Genomic DNA, 13,424 nt, shown 5'->3' on the forward strand with positions numbered 1-13,424 from the left:
GAATCAGAATAAAATTCAGAGTCAATATTCTCTGAAGTATTCCTAATGAGAAGGAAATTCAGAGAGAAACCTCAGTTTAACAAGGTAGATTGTATATAACCAAAACTGAGGCACCAGACCAAATTTGCCTCTGATAACATCATCTTCAAAAGCACCGTGAGTTCGAATTATATTGTGTAAGTATAAAAGATCGAGCACATACCTGAGTAATGGTCCAAACAGAGGTCATTTTTGTCGGGACTGTCTGATCAGAAGGAGCGTGCATCAGTCTAATCAGAGATGATTTCAAACGCACAAAAGACTGATCATAAAAGTTTTGAAATGCACGAATCCGAGAAAGTACTAGGAGCGCGCAAGTAGAAATTTTTTGCTAATTTTTCTAACAACAGGGGAGTCCAAATTTCTCTTACGTTTTTTCTACGCAATAAGTTTTGAAACATTATTCAGACATTCAATACGTTGCTCATAAAAAATGTTTTGTAGGTCTGATCAGTGGCAATTTTGAGCGTTAGAAAGTCTGGAAAGTGGTCTAGAACAAGTCTGGCCAGGGTCACAGAAAATGTTGGAAAATGTTTTGGAACACATGGGATCATAGAACGTTCCAGAACTAGAGGCTCTCTTCATAGACGGCTCTGAGCTCAACTTGAGCGCAGAAAACATTTTGAAGCCCCACACTGAAAATATGATAAAAGGTTGTTTTAAAGTGGGTTGTTCTTACCTGGTCTCTTTCGTCTGGGGAATCTACCAGTAATTATCGAGACGCATTTGCTATTCGAAAAAAGTTAATTTGTGACTGCCTGTAACTTCGGGGTTATTGGTTACAAACAATTCGACACAATTTTTTTGAAAACCTTGAATTTCGAGTTTTATTGTCGAAATACACGATTTTACAGTGCAATTTTTTATCTTTGTTCTCAGATTGTTTCTCCAGATGTGAAACAAATTTTTAAAAACAGGATCGAAATATTAGAAAGAATTGATACAAATTAATTTTTTAACTTATAGTTTACAAGAAGTGGGTCGCTATCAATTTTTAATGATACTGATATTTATTGAAGAAGATAAAAAGCAGGAATTTCAGAACTTTTAATTAACGTTTTTAATTTTTGGGTTTTTTGGGACAAAATTGATAATTTATATCAACGTTGTCTTCATCAATGCCAACTTATATCAATATCAGAATTTTCCTAGCTGACGAGTTTTGCTATGTTTAAAGATCACATTACGGCAGGAGCAGACAATATTAAATGATATTATTAGCCAAATGATTTTTGAATTGAACACTTTTCACTACCGTTTAGCGGCACTTAAAATTGTTTATTTTAAAACAAATGACGCGAATTAAAATTTGAAATACCGATCTGAAGAATTTTCAATTTCTGTGCTTTGTTTGAGTTTTCCCTAAACAAAGAGGCTCGGTCATTAGCGTAAACATAATTATTGCCTCATTGGAGAGCCGAAGATATCTGCTAGTAAAAAAACTAAGCAACAAATCTAAGACAAGACAAGCAACAGAAACAACAACACATCAATTCCCAATTAACTCAAAATATAAGATTTTTCTTTTTAAAACCAGTGAAATACTCAAAATACAACTGTTAAAATCTGAACCCATATATATATATATATATATATATATATATATATAAACCCTTCTTAAAAGAGTGAAAACAAGCCAAGAAGAACAAGATTAAAAAGAAGCAAAGTCAATTATTAGCTGTCGACTACAGTTACTAGATAGATTCTTATGTAACTACATCGTAGCCGTTGGAGCATTCGCTAGCAGCGAAAAATTGAATTAAATAATGCCACATTGGAGGAACATGGACACTTGTCATTAATGAGAATGCGGGATAAGATAAACGATATCTACTTTTTACAAACCCTTTCGAAATCGAGATTTCAACAGATATTATCAGAAAAAGGTAAAATTTCCTTAAACAGTTTTGCAAAAACACATTGTTGAACACCTCAAAATCATAAACTATGGATTGAACAGATTAAATCTCTTAAATTGAGTTTTTTTGAGCATCAATGAGCCCTATGCGAAAAAGACAGCAGAAATGATCACAAGCAACGATTGGTATCCCTTTTTTTAAAAAAACTAAAAATTACGTAGCTGCTTAGCCACAAAACCACTAGCTGCAACATAAAAGCAACAACAAAGTTTTTGTTCGCTCCGCCAAAAGTGAATGAAGATGCGATAATAGATGCGAAAAAAATAAGATAGAAGCGGTCAGCAATAGAAACAGAAAGGAGCAGAGTTCAAAAAGAACGATTCTAAACAAACAATTTCAATAACAAAATTATTCTAAGCAATTAGTTGAAATCATTCATCGTCTTTATCCAGAATTTATGATAGCACGGCGATAAAGAAAGACAATGAAATGCAAAACGAAAAATTCAATTATATTTGGAAAGAAAACTGTTTCGAAGTTGTTAAAATCAAACGCTTTTTAATAAAAATTCTGCATGTACACTTACATTTTCTTCAAAATTGATGTGAATTGTTATCAAAACGATAATTGGACATGCATCACAACGAAACCTACTTTGAGAATAGGCAGATAGCCAAAACTCAAAAAATAAAATATTTAGAAATCGTGATACTGAAGCAATGAAGCAAATAATTAATAATAGTAGTCTCCAGGAAGACTTTAACTTCGCTCACTAGAAAGAAAATGCAAAAGATGTTTACTAGAATTCAACAAAAGTATGAAAAAACTTCGAACTAAGTGCCAAAATAAAAAAGTATCTGAGATTTTGTAATGTAAATGTAATCAATTACAAACGAGCCATTTGTTGCCAATTGAAATTATTATATAGGTTCAACTATTCAATTTAGGGGCCAAGTGGATCTTAATGTTTCGAGACCTAGTCATGAATTTTCAAAAATGACATTAAAAGCAATAGTGCAAAACACACGAATTCGATTCGGATTAAAGAAAACAATATGTTGAAGGCATAAAAACCATGAAATTCACTCTGCAAACATAATGTAAGATCATGGGGCTTCATTTTTACAAAAACGAGAGGGCAAATCAGTTGATTTTTTATTCGAAATCTTTTTGGTCTTTAATAAACAGAAGATAAAACAAAAAAAAGCAAAATTTGATTTGAAAAAAAAAGACATATCCTCAACGGAGTCATAATGTTTTTCAAAATTCATCTGTTGGTCAAAATTCACGCAGAGACCAAAATTAGCCTTGAAAATGCTACGCGTTCAGTTATAACAGCTAATTATTTCCTTGCTAGACTAAAAGATATTTTGGCAACAAGATTTTATTATTTAGAAATTTAAAGATTCGTTTTGCATGAAGATTGTTTTAAGATAGCAAAAACCGGCAACTTTTCTTTACAAGAACCCTCTTAAAGGAAACTGATGTAGAACTGGCCTCCTTCTGAGTTCAATAAAACTTCTGAAAACAGTTTGAGGACTGAACCTCCGGAAAATATGAAAAAAATTTCGGCCGAAGAAATATTTCGGGCCATTTTTGATGGAAAAAAAGCTAAATTTCGGAAAAAATCACCAATTTTTAAGCTAAAAGTGTCGGCTCAAAAACTTCAACAAACTTAATTTGGGTCTTTAGGCGATACCAATAGCACTATTGTTAAGAAAATTGTCAAATTTCAGCAAAATTAACAAACACTAAGGATATTCTTCAATTATATACAAATCTTTGAAACTCGATATTAGCCTAGAAAAAACGAAATTCACTTTTAATGAAACCAGTCACAGCAATCTATGATGAACATATGGATCTGCAAAATTTGACTGAGCAACGAAACCCATTTGAGTATATAGTTCATCCCCCAAAAAAATGGGTCGGAACAATTATGTTACTATCTGTATAATACATCCACTTAAAAGTAACAGAACGTGAATGTTTTCACTATACCCAAAAATCATTTTAAATAGGTTTTTGCTCTCAGCTACTTTCATGCGATGAAAATTCCTTCATGAAGAAATTTGCTTTCATGCTCTAGCAATCATCGATTGCCAGAATTTATGCAACAAATTGTATTGTTTTCTCCAAAAAATGAGCCCAATTTGGTCTGAAAAAAGTTGTCAACTTTAAGCGGAAGTGAAATTTTAATTGAGCTTGAATCAATGTTTATTGCAGCTCTTTCACGCTTGTCATTCAGTTTACTTTAAAAATGTATACAGGGAGTACAATTGATCTTATGTTTTAAGTACGTGTCGATTTTTGAAATCAAGCTCAGATATGGAACATTCTTTTATGTGAGTCGCTGGATCAAACTTAACAGTCAAATTATGAGACGATTCATAAAATTGGTTTGTAATTTTTACGTTAATAACACAAAAGAAAACAAAGAAATCTGTATAGTTCATATAGGATAAAGTTCTCTTAACCTTGATGAAGTTAAGTTTCTTTCCTTCCTTCAGAGCTGTAATTGAGTACTGCTGACAAATATTCCTGAGGAGAGAGACCATTCTGTGCTGCATAATAGAGATAAACTGTGTATTGGTTGTAGCAACACTTTCCACGCTCTAAAAATAATACGAAATTTTCATGAATTGAGATTTGAGATTTGATTTGATTGCTAGATTTAAAACCGAATAGAGTTATCATCGCAATTAATGACAATAAAATGTAAGAAATGCTGCCAATGAAGTGAAAAAGCAACTTATTGTCATCGGTGTTGTTCTCAGTTTAATTCACTCTTCAGTCAACTTTGCAAAAATCTTTCAAAAATTATGTGCTAGCTGTGCTTGCAAATATATGAGAAAAATTGCATAAAATTACTTCCAATTTTCAAAAGAGTAAAATTCTCGTGTTTGTCGGGGAGGTTACCGGATGGGTATTTTTGAGAGAAGGAGAACCAATTGATGTGATTGTAAACTCGAACCAAGGATCGCACGAAATAGAAGAAATAAAGCTCACTTCGCTCTCTGTTTTTCTGTCTGTTTTGGATCAGTAGCCCCATATAGCAACATAGTCCACTAAACAAACTCATCAATTTTTCCACACATTTGTTCGAACCTTCAGGTGATTGCAAAATACAATCTGAACGCATTCTAGGATTTTTTAAAATCGCCTCTTAATTTAGATAGAATTAATTAACGAGCATAAGCCAATTTTCATTCTATGCCTGTTAAATAAAATCAATCTATTGAGTTTGAAAGTTCATACCGATTTCATTGATGTACTCTATAAAGAAACCCATTGAAAATTGAAGAACTTCAATTTAAAGCAGAGCAAAACGACTGTTATGTGATACACCAAATCTATCATAACTCTAGTTTTAATTTATTTCTGCGCTTTCTTAATAAAAATTAACTAATGCCAGTGCTGTATGAAAAGATCTTTGGGCAAGCCATAAGCAAAATTTAAACGTTTTTTATTTTGTCTGCTTAGCCATGTGACCTGAAATTTTTAGATGGGGAAGCAAAAAAATTTTTTTACTGAGTTCTTTGCTCTATGCGTTCAATATGTCTTTCATATGAATTCTCTCCAAAACTGAATTTTTGTGTTCAGCCTGCGGAAATATGAAAATGGTCAAGGTAAATTTAAACAAAACAAATGTTCTAAGAATGCTGCATAGAGATTTTCTTGGTTATTGTTATCTCGGCAAAAATTTTTTTCATTGCAACGTGTAATAAGTTCATTTATTGCGGACATGTCTCCATTATTTTGAGGCTGCTGGCTGGTACGATGTATACCCCTGATACAAAATATTTGCCATAACTATATTGAACAGTTGTGTGTGATTCTTTAACGTGCACTCGGGGGTCAAAACTAGCGCATACCTTACGCGTTGACGGCGGAATGAAAAAAAGAAGATTTAAACTCGTGAAGCAACTTGACATAAATTATTTGTACTCCAAAAAAAAATTATGCAACTCCTAGAATGGATCAAATGTCACATTTGAACTGTGGTTCCTTGATACTCGCAAAAAGGTTTACTTTTCATTTATTAGTTATGCCAAAGCAAATTTTTACTCATTCATTTTTTGATAAAATGCAACCCTCTTTTAGTGCTCAAAAATGAGTTTCTGTAAAACGTATTGAAATATGTTTTTTTTTGTAATAATTACCCCACACATAATATCGTACGCTTCAATCAACCAAATTAAAGCTTGGTAATAATTACCCCTCACATAATATCTTAGGCTTCAATCAATAATTTTCAATCAAAAAAGCTTATATTAAAAATAATTTTCGTGTGACAATGACCAGTTAATCTTGGGTTTTTTACCACTTGGAAAGTGCTATCTTAGAGATTTATTTTTGTCAGTAAGATCTTTGATCAATCATTTTGTACTTTGATCAAAAAGTTCACTTAAAAATTCAGGGATATGTTCTGTTTCGGCCTTCCAACTTAGTTTATACCACAAACGCACGCGCTATTTTTTATTTAGATATTAACATGCTATATCACAACACACTTTTTGATCCCTTTTTTGTGTACACAAAAATGTTTATATTGACCAAGTTAAGTTTTAAGGACTAACTTACCGAGGAAAAATGTCAACAGAAACTTAATAAGCAATGGCATCGACATTTTAATTCACAGTGAAGACAAATGATAGTCGTTAAACGCCAAGTTTGCGAATTATGATCAACATGGAATTTAACTGTAAATGACCGAAACAAATCTTAAATCGCAATGATTACTTTGAATCGTTCAGAAAAGAACGGACGGTAGCAAACTCAGCATAACTTATGACAGAATGTGGAAATAAATTAGTAACATTTTTGTCAATTCTGAAAAGTTTTTGTTTTCGATTCATTTTTTAAAGATCTAATCGATTTTGTAGAACTTGGTTGGTTGCCCCAACTTCTCAATTGAAGAAAAATGGCGTACCTCTTCGTGAATTAACAGAAATTTTTCAGCGACGTTTTATATTTTTCAGAAAAGTATGCTCTATTTGGTCCAAATTTGGCATCTCTTTAATAGCTAGAGCAGGTATTAAAGTTATCAAATGCAACAGCATAACCAATCATACAGAGAGTGCATACACCATCATAAGGGAAAAAATAGTGATAGCCATAATCGTTACATCAAAATGAGTCTGTTAGAAATTGAAAGAATAGTGTGTGTTGGTTCAAATGAGCTCCAGCAGTTAATGTTTCAGGAAAAAATAATTGCAATTAAAACTGTGATAAAAATTTTTATTGTCTTGACTCGATATTTTACAAAGCTCTCAGTTGAATTGCTACCATAAAAACAATTAAAATTGTAGAATTCTAGCAACACATTACTCTCCTTTTGATCCTTTATTTCTCTCTTTAATAATGAGAAATTTTCATCCCAAATCAATTTTTAGAAAAGCAATTTATTACCTAACCTTACCGACAAGATTCTGCAAAATGCCAATTCGCTCTTTCTTTGCTCTATGCGTTCAATATGTCTTTCATATGAATTCTCTCCAAAACTGAATTTTTGTTTTCAGTCTGCGGAAATATGAAAATGGTCAAGGTAAATTTAAACAAAACAAATGTTCTAAGAATGCTGCATAGAGATTTTCTTGGTTATGGTTATCTCGGCAAAAATTGTTTTTTTTTCATTGCAATGTGTAATAAGTTCATTTTTTGCGGACATGTCTCCATTATTTTGAGGCTGCTGGCTGGTACGATGTATACCCCTGATACAAAATATTTGCCATAACTATATTGAACAGTTGTGTGTGATTTTTTAACGTGCACTCGGGGGTCAAAACAAGCGCATACCTTACGCGTTGACGGCGGAATGAAAAAAAGATTTAAACTCGTGAAGCATTTTGACATAAATTCTTTGTACTCCAAAAAAAATAATTTGGCAACTCCTAGAATGGATCAAATGTCACATTTGAACTGTGGTTCCTTGATCCTCGCAAAAAGGTTTACTTTTCATTTATTAGTTATGCCAAAGCAAATTTTTACTCATTCATTTTTTGATAAAATGCAACCCTCTTTTAGTGCTCAAAAGTGAGTTTCTGTAAAACGTATGGAAATATGTTTTTTTTTTGTAATAATTACCCCACACATAATATCTTACGCTTCAATCAACCAAAATAAAGCTTGGTAATAATTACCCCACACATAATATCTTACGTTTCAATCAATAATTTTCAATCAAAAAAAGCTTATATTAAAAATAATTTTCGTGTGACAGTGACCAGTTAATCTTGGGTTTTTTACCACTTGGAAAGTGCTATCTTAGAGCTTTATTTTGGTCAGTAAGATCTTTGAACTATCATTTTTTACTTTGATCAAAAAGTTCACTTAAAAACTCAGGGATATGTTCTGTTTAAGCCTTCCAACTTAGTTTATACCATAAACGCACGAGCTATTTCTTATTTAGATATTAATATGCTATATCACAACACACTTTAAAATCCCTTTTTTGTGTACACAAAAATGTTTATAATGACCAAGTTAAATATTTAGGACTAAATTACCGAGGAAAAATGTCAACAAAAACTTAATAAGCAATGGCATCGACATTTTAATTCACAGTGAAGACAAATGATAGTCGTTAAACGCCCAAATAGAGAGAAAGTAAGTTTGCGAATTATGATCAACATGGAATATAACTGTAAATGACCGAAACAAATCTTAAATAGCAATGACTACTTTGAATCGTTGAGAAAAGAACGGACACTAGCAAACTCAGCATAACTTACGACAGAATGTGGAAACGACAGAATGTGGAAATAAACTAGTAACAATTTTGTCAATTCTGAAAAAATTTTGTTTTCGATTCATTTTTTAAAGATCTAATCGATTTTGTAGAACTTGGTTGGTTGCCCCAACTTCTCAATTGAAGAAAATTGGCGTACCTCTTCGTGAATTAACAGAAATTTTTCAGCGACGTTTTATATTTTTCAAAAAAAGTATGCTCTATTTGGTCCAAATTTGGCATCTCTTTAATAGCTAGAGCAGGTATTAAAGTTATCAAATGCAACAGCATAACCAATCATACAGAGAGTGCATACACAATCATAGGGGAAAAAATAGTGATAGCCATAATCGTTACATCAAAATGAGTCTGTTAGAAACTGAAAGAATAGTGTGTGTTGGTTCAAATGAGTTCCAGCAGTTAATGTTTCAGGAAAAAAATTATTGCAATTAAAACTGTGATAAAAATTCATATTGTCTTTACTTGATATTTTACAAAGCTCTCAGTTGAATTGCAACCATGAAAACAATTAAAATTAAAAATTTTTAGAGAAGCAATTTATTACCTAACCTTACCGCCAAGATTCTGCAAAATGACCAATTCGAAATTCGGCATTGACTATGGGCAATCCAAGATCAGCCCTAGTCGAGAGAAAAAATTAGTGTTGCAAGAAAAGTACTCATTTGATAATCTAAAGGAAAGTTCAAAATCAATTGATATAGAACACATCGTTGATCAAAACGTTTTCCAGAAAAAGGCAAGTATTTTTTCTTGTGTGTACAGTTCAAACAAGTGCTGATGATGCTGGTTATTTCTATGGGTTGCGTTTCTACTGACACTCTTAGTGTCCGATGTTTTCTTTTGTTACTTTGCTCTGTTGGGCTTGTTTTGGTTGATACATTCTAAGAATTATGTTTGTTTCCTCCTCTTTTTTAACCTGTTTTTAGGTGTTTGGCGCTAGCATTAGCAGTTGTTTGTCTTTGCGCTGCTAGGTCTTTGATTTGTTGGGGTTGTTTGGGGTGGGTTTCCATGCACGTTTGCGCACGGAAGTGTTTGTGCTGTTATGTGTTATTCAGTATCCTTTCTGTTGAGGTTCACTGAGGTTCACGACACTCCCTGGACGAGGAAACAACAAACAAGGACAACTATACGACACCTGAAGAAAAGTTAATTGGAAAGAAAAAAGATCATATATATATATATATATATATATATATATATATATATATATATATATATGTATATATATGAAGTTCAATTGTTAACGCTTGCGAATTCTTCTGTCTAGGATAGGACGTAGGTTAAGATAAGACTGAGGACAGGGCTCTATCGGTTTTTTGCTGTTCGTAGAAAATTTTTACTCAAATGAAAAACCTAAGTTTGAAGATCTTGCAAGAATTTTTCAAGAAAAAGCCAAAAAGCTAATCCCATCAAGAATCTTGCCAGATCTTAAAACCAAAATTTAATTTTCAACATCTTGCAAGATAAATTTTTGTTTTTGACTCGGGAACACTTACATAATCTTTACTTGGACTTCGTAAGAGTGCAAAGAAGGTTTCAGGAATGAACATTCACAATGTTAACAAAGTAAAAGAATACTCAAGGTAAATTTGTAGCTCTTAAATGCGCACTTTGCATTAAGTTGTCAGTTTTAACACAAAACAAAAAACATCTTAGATCAGAATGCAGCAGTTGACATAGCTAATTCAAATTTGTGTGATTTTTTTGTTTCTTTAATTGTTCCAGTTATTGTATTAGAAACTTAGAATACTAGTTACGATCGTTGAGAAACAATTGATTGTCAGGTAGAAAGTAAAACAGTGCTTTTAACTTAAAAAATGTCATTAGAAAACAAATTCTTGAAAACTAAAACATTAAATACCGATAATTAATTATTTCGATGACGGTTTTGTCTGCAGTTATCAAATGTTTATCAGTTTTACATCAACAGATCCCGTAAAAATTTAGGGACAAATAATTTCAAAAAGTGAGAACCCGAGTCCAGGATGAGCGGATAAAAAACGAGAACTGAATGGAATTTGAGCGGAGCTTCTAGCACAATCCACTCAAAGCCCTAACAATTTTTTTAAAAACCGAAATAAGCGGAATTTGAGCGGAATAAAAACGCAAAAAACTTCGGCAGCACAATAATTTTTATCTTGAAAGTAATTTAATTTTTGACCTATTTTGATTTGACCTCAATTATTAATGTTTTCTGATTCATTCCTACTTTATGATGACGTAATTGTATGAAATGTGCATTGCATATTGATGCATATATTTAAAAAGTGACAAGTCCTTATACGATAACAAAGAAGCAGACACTGGTTAAACAACGGTTTCTCCCAAACCGTCAAGCAAATTTTCTGCAATGGTATTTCGAACTTAATTGAATTGGACCCATGTGACACAAATTTTCAAAAAATGTTTAATTGGATTGCACAAATCACAGAACAACTTTGGTAACTCCAGGTTCTCCAAAAAAATTTTGCCGGCTTCCTTTTGACTCAGATGTAAAATTCCAATGATAAACATTAAAATATTAATAAAGAGCAATTTCAACAAAAATGAGCAAAAGATGCAGTTTTGCATTTAGTTGAAAGATTTTTGTCTAATTTAATCAAAGCAAAGAAAATTTTTTATAGAAATAAATTGCAAGGTTCTTCCTGGGAAGCCAATAAAAAACTATCTTCGTGTGTTAACTGCAGACAAGAACTAAAACTTAAATAACGAGTTTTAAATCACGTTTTGCCACAAGTAAACATTTTGGAGCATTCATTTTTATTATATGTTAACGAAAATCCAAATAAAATAAACACAACTGAGAACTTAACTCAGTTCAACTTTTTGAATAGTTTTTTCTGGAAAACCAACTTTTACAAGACAAAAGTGATGCAGATACTTTGTCTTCAAATTGACAGAAACCTTATTTTAAATGATTAAACGAACGAAATTTTTTTTAAAATGGTCTCTTCTACTTAATCAAAATACCTTATCAAAGATCATATTCACGTGCTTACAAGCATTTCTGCGTTGCTCTATTGAAATCCTTTGTATCTTTTTCAGCTTTTTTTTCACAATCTTTCTGAAGAATACCTGCAATGCATTAAATTGCAGACCTTTTGAGAGTATAAAGGAGCGCTTTCAACTTAAAAAAAGACAGAGCACGAGACAAAGACACACAAAATTCCTACCAGCTGAGCTTAGAGTAGCGAAATAGTGAGTAGTCGAAATTCATTATGACATTGTTCAGCCAAAAATTATTGAAAATTTTAGCAGGTATCTCAGGCTACAATGAAAAATCCATACAAATCAGTTCAACATCATACATAATGTCAAATTTGACTTTGGTAAGATTTCGATTGTTCGCCAATGCCTACAAAAATGGAATAGGTTGCCAAAAGGAGAAGCAAGTATGAATGGCTAAAAATGGAAAACAAAATTACTTGGGGATACGTTGGTTGCCTTTTGGTTCTCAATGCTTGAAAAAAAACCGCTAACGTGGTCATTTTCAAATGTTGTTTTTAAAGTTCCGAAAAATAAACAATTTGATTACATTCATATGCTTTGATTTATTTAATGAAACCGAATGATTGGTTTAAATTGTGCTTTAATGACTTGTATTTTTGCAGGTAAATTTAAAAAAAATAAACATAAAACCGAATTTTTTAGCTTAGCAAACAAACCCAGAGCCAAATCAAGCAGAGAAATTCGAATAACAAAACAAACAAACTTTAATGCTACTTTCAATTGAAATAATACTGATGTGCTGACTTTTGTCAGCATAAATAATTAGTACATTCTAGAAGTTTTTATTTATTTCATTTGAAATGAAAATGAAACTCACGCTCAAACTACCTTTATTATCATCATATTATTATTGAGGTTCTCCAGGTTCTCCAAAAAAAATTTGCTGGCTTCCTTTTGACTCAGATGTGAAACTCCAATGATAAACATTAAAACATTAATAAAGAGCAATTCCGACGAAAATGAGCAAATGACGCAGTTTTGCATTTAGTTGAAAGATTTTTGTCTAATTTAATCAAAGCAATGAAAATTTTGCTAATTAATTGCTTCTCATAATTTTTTTGATAGAAAAAAAACAAGGTGCTTCCTGGGAAGCCAATAAAGAACCATCTTCGTGTGTTAACTGCAGACAAGAACTAAAACTTAAATAACGAACATTAAATCACGTTTTGCCACCAGTAAACATTTTTGGAGCATTCATTTTTATTGTATAATAACGAAAATCCAAATAAAATAAACTTAACTGAGAACTTAACTCAGTTCAACTTTTTGAATACTTTTTTCAGGAAAACCAACTTTTACAAGACAAAAGTGATGCAGATACTTTGTCTTCAATTTGACAGAAACCTTAATTTTGATGAGTAAATGAACGAAATTTCTGCTTGAAAATGATCTCGTATATTTGATCAAAATACCTTATCAAAGATCAAGTTCACGTGCATACAAGCTTTTCCGCATTGCTCTATTGAAATATTTTGTATCTTTTTCAACAATTATTTTTCAAAACTTTTTTGAGGAATACCTGCTATGCATTAATTTGGAGATCTACTGAGAGTATAAAAGAGCTTTTTCAACGTAAAAAAAGACAGAGCACGAGACAAATACACACAAAATTCCTACCAGCTGAGCTCAGAGTAATCGAAATTCATTATGACATTGTTCAGCCAAAATTATTGTAAATTTTAGCAGGTATCTCAGACTACAATGAAACATCCATACAAATCAGTTCAGCATCATAAATAAAGTCAAATTTGACTTTGGAAAGATTT

General features: G+C 31.9%; 1 protein-coding gene across 1 annotated transcript in view; it reads right to left on the reverse strand.

Annotated features, from left to right (window-relative positions):
* LOC142348663 (uncharacterized) overlaps positions 1–4,488 on the reverse strand; it is a 35,148-nt gene extending 30,660 nt beyond the window's left edge. The window contains exon 1 of the mRNA XM_075400096.1: positions 4,376–4,488. The gene's annotated coding sequence lies outside the window, so the exon portion shown is untranslated. The remainder of the gene's footprint in view (positions 1–4,375) is intronic.
* Positions 4,489–13,424: the final 8,936 nt, after the last annotated feature.

Source organism: Convolutriloba macropyga, chromosome 10, assembly GCF_964194025.1.
Source record: "Convolutriloba macropyga chromosome 10, txConMacr16.3, whole genome shotgun sequence".
NCBI classification, from domain to species: Eukaryota; Metazoa; Xenacoelomorpha; order Acoela; family Convolutidae; genus Convolutriloba; species Convolutriloba macropyga.